The sequence below is a fragment of the Martes martes genome (genome assembly GCF_963455335.1).
Source record: "Martes martes genome assembly, chromosome: 10".
Lineage (NCBI taxonomy): Eukaryota > Metazoa > Chordata > Mammalia > Carnivora > Mustelidae > Martes > Martes martes.
Genome location: NC_137898.1, coordinates 84,544,038 through 84,548,260, shown reverse-complemented (window position 1 = coordinate 84,548,260; position 4,223 = coordinate 84,544,038). Strand labels below are relative to the sequence as shown.

General features: G+C 34.8%; 1 pseudogene across 1 annotated transcript; it reads right to left on the bottom strand.

The window, feature by feature from the left end:
• Positions 1 to 2,654: 2,654 nt before the first annotated feature.
• LOC308350377 (large ribosomal subunit protein eL6-like) lies at positions 2,655 to 3,477 on the bottom strand (annotated as a pseudogene). Its single transcript has one exon. The product of its transcript is annotated as a large ribosomal subunit protein eL6-like (transcript).
• Between the last annotated feature and the right edge of the window lie 746 nt (positions 3,478 to 4,223).

Sequence of the window (4,223 nt, the reverse complement as noted above, 5' to 3'; positions counted from 1 at the left end):
TTGGAACACTGAAAAAATAAAATTAAATTAAAAAATACAAAAACACTAATTCAAAGGGATACATGTACTCCTACATTTATAGCAGTATTATTTACAATAGTCATGTTATGGAAGCAGTTCAAGTGTTCATCATAAAGAAGAATGTAACACATATATAATGGATTATTAGTCAGCCATAACAAAAAAAATGAAATCTTGCCATTGGCAATGACATGGATGACATGGATGGAGCTATAGAGTATAATACTAAGAGAAATACATCAGTTAGAGAAAGACAAATACCATATGATTTCACTCATATGTGGAATTTAAGAAACAAAGCAAATGAGCACAGGGGAAAAACAGAGAGGAAGAGAGACAAATCAAGAAACATACTTTTAATTATAGATAAGAAATTTATGGTTACCAGAAGGAAGGGGTGGAGATGGGTTAAAATGTGATGGGGATTATGGCATGTGCTTGTCTTGATGAAAACCAGGTGATGTATGAAAGTGTTGAATCACTATATTCTATACATGAAACTAATGTATCACTGTATATGAACTTACTGGAATTAAAATAAAAACTTTTTTTAAAAAAAGAAACTGTTGCAAGACACCAAAAAGTGACTTTGACTGGGGAGGTGGCAGTGGAGTTAAACAGATATGCATAGATTCAAAAGTTATTGAGCAGAATCAACATGATTGGTCATTAGGTGGATTAAGAGAAGGGATGGGGCTGCACACAGTTAACTGATCATGTTCATTCCTCCACTTGTCTCTTTATCTTAATTGTCTTCATAGCCCCAGTACCTAGCATAGCATCGGTCACATAATAGGTATTCTGGGAATAATTCATTGGTTCAATCAACACATATTTATTCTAAAATAACAATGACAAGATGCTAATTTATTTTCTGGACGTTGCTATTTAGACAGTAAGGGCTATCAAATATTATCTAGATGTAAAAATTGCTAATAAAGAAATTTGAATAAATAGGCTATAACTCTTAACTTTCATTTAAAAAGGACTCTGGTGAATGTATTACCAGAATTCTAAGAACTTACATAGTGTAGGTGATTTGGAGTGGCCATTTCTACAGAAAAGAGACTGTTAATTCAGACTTGTGATCCTATTCACAAAGACAGTAGAGAACATTTTTTGGTTTGTTCATCCTTGATAAAAGCATATACCCATATGAATTAATTTAAAACGAATTCTTGGATTTTTAAAAGCATATTAGAAAGTACATAATGACTAAGCACATTAAAAATCCAGTAGATTGAGATTCTACCAGCATGCAGTATATCTCAATTTGTAGTCAAAAGCCTAAATATTGAAAGTGTTGGGATTTTTGTTTTGTTTTGCTTTTATATTTTCATCACGGAAAGACTTCTCTGCCCCAGACAGGTTTTATTGACCTTTCATGTTAGAACTCTATGAAAGCACTTACTGATTACATAAAAATGATTGGATTTCTAGTCAGACTCCCCTTGTTTGAGTTCAAACTTCCTAAGGATGTCAATGATGTTTTATTTATTTTTATGTCCTTATGGATAGTATTTGAAACAAAACCAATGTTTAATAAATATTGAATAAGTGGAACTCTATGTTCACTCTTCACTCCTGCTCCCCAAATATATTTAGATTATCAAAAGAATGGATAAGATGAGAGATATTCAGTCTAAAAATGCTTTTGGTTTGCAGTTTAGTTGAGTTCATGTTTACTATAAATTTAAGACTTACCCTTTCATGACTTAGCTACCTAATTTCTTTTCTTTTTTTGTACCTGGTTTCTCAACCTCCGTATTGCAAACATTTTGGACAGATAATTCTTTTTTGTGTGTGTGTATTGGCAGGGGTGTGTGTGTGCTTCCTTGTGCATTATGGATTGTTTGGCAGCTTTCTTGGGCTCTACCCACTTAGCAACCACCCTGTTGTGACAATCAAAAATGCCTCCAGACAAGTCCAAGTGTCCCCTGTGGGGTAAAATCCCTCCAGGCTAAAAACCACTGCTTATGTCTGTCTGGAACTGTATGATACAGAGGGATAAGGAAAACAAAGCAAGGCAAAACAGAACAAAACCTTAAGACAGGTCATTAAGCATGTATAACATTACCTGACTCAAAAGTGAGAGCCAGAATCCAATCTCCAGGTGGATTACAATGGGAATAAAGCCTACTCAAGTTTTATGGTGGGAATTACATGTGATAAAATGTGTAAGTATAACTGATAGAGTTCTTGGCATGTTGGTATGTGGAAGCACTTGTGAATATGAATGGTGATATAGAATGGCTTTGGAAAGAAATGTAATTTAGCAAAAATTGGCATCAAAGACATTTTGTGTTTGCTATCAACATGTTCAACTTCCTTAGCAGTAGTTTTCATGTTCCAGTATACCTAGTTTCCATCCTTTGAATCTTTTCTCAGATTCCCCACTCTAGTTTTTGCATCAGTAACCATACCAAAACCACAGCATGTCTATCAGTGTGTTGAGGTAAAACCCCTGAATATGGTAAGGGAAAAATGCACATTAGTAATTTAAGCATTTCATTATAGTTCACAACTACTGCAATAACATGGCTTCAGCAACATTTTTTTTTTCCAACATGTGTTTTTTAAGTTTTTTTTTTTTTAAATGGATCAGTTATTTAATTAGGTTCTTTGTAAGAAATTTAGAGCACCAATTTGTGAGGGTAAATTCCATTTGTGAGAGAACACAGAGTGGAGGTAGCCTTGAAGCTGAGGAACAGCCTTGATTTTTGGCAGAATTTGCGAGTCCAGAGCTTTCTGATCAACCTTGCATTGCTCTGTAATCTCATATTTCTCTTTCTCTGTGTGGAAGATCTCACCCTCCTGGTGTTTGGGCTTATGCAACTTCTTCTTCTTGAAATAAGCATCAATGAGATGTTTGTGGATTTTCACACTGCTGATACCAATTTTGGTAGAAGTGGCAATGACGAATTTCTGGTGTGTTCTACACAGAGGAACTCTATTGAGGGACAGAGGTCCAGTCACAAGTAGAAAACTCAGTTGTTTCAGGAAAATTACCCTATTGATTCTGTGGCGCCCAGAGAGGATGATAAAAATGGTCCAGGGGTGATGCTAGCTCGCAGTTTTCTCACGTGCTGACTGCTCCAGGCACACCTTCAGTGGGATAATACCTAGGCATTTTGCGAAGTTTAACCACTCGGGTACCACCGTTCTTGTAACCACCAGCTGGTTTTTTGACAGTAGCAAGAACCTTCTTTTCCTTTTCAACCCTAGATTTAGCTGCCAAATACTTCCTCTTGTACGTGGCCTTTCTGGAATACATAGCCGATGGGGAGTATCTGCCAATTCTTCTGACTAGGATAGGATTTTGGCTGCAGTGGGGCTTCCCCTCTTTGGCATTTGAGCCTTCTGTTTACCCTTCTTAGCCTTGCTATGGACATCAGCCTTCTTGGCTTCAGGTTTCTTCTCCTTAGTATCCAGTTTCTCAGCTTTTTCACCCACCATCTTGCAAGATGGAAAAGAGCTGTCTTCTTTTTTTTTTTTTTAAGTTTTCACCTAGAAAAAAATAACACAAACAAGATAGCCTTCATCTTTAGAAATATGTCCAAAATAAGGATTATACTATCTATACCAACACAGAACATTATTGACATGCAGAATGAAAGAACAAAATGGCCTATTTTCCATGCTTGAAATCCTCTTACTTCTTTACCTTTTGTTACCATTTACAAAAATAGAGAACGATAGTGCCTTATCTTATAGTGTCTTAATTACTTTAATGGAATTATTCTCTCTTGTTAAATTTTAATTTGTTCTATTTAAAATACTTCTATTAAAATGCATTTTGACATAAATGGAGCCTCACTACCACCAAAGTCAACATTTGACAAAGTCATTATATCTCCCAGACTATTTTAGCCATTTTTTAAAAATTTGACATAAAAATATAACTAGGAAGGGTAAGTAAACCTAAGTCTACATTTGTTTGTTGAAAAGTCACTAAAAGAAGATACTAAGTTATTACACAAAGGAACACTATAATTTTTAATATTTTAAGTTGTTATTTAAATGCCAATTAGCTAACAGTGCAATATTAGTTTCAGTTGTGCAATATAGTGATTCAACACTTCCATATATCAAATAGTGCTCATCACAACAAGTGTACTCCTTTATCTCCATTACCTACTAAAAACAAACATACAAAAAAAGGACATTGCCAGTTTTAAGGAACTTATTTTTAAAGAACTGTA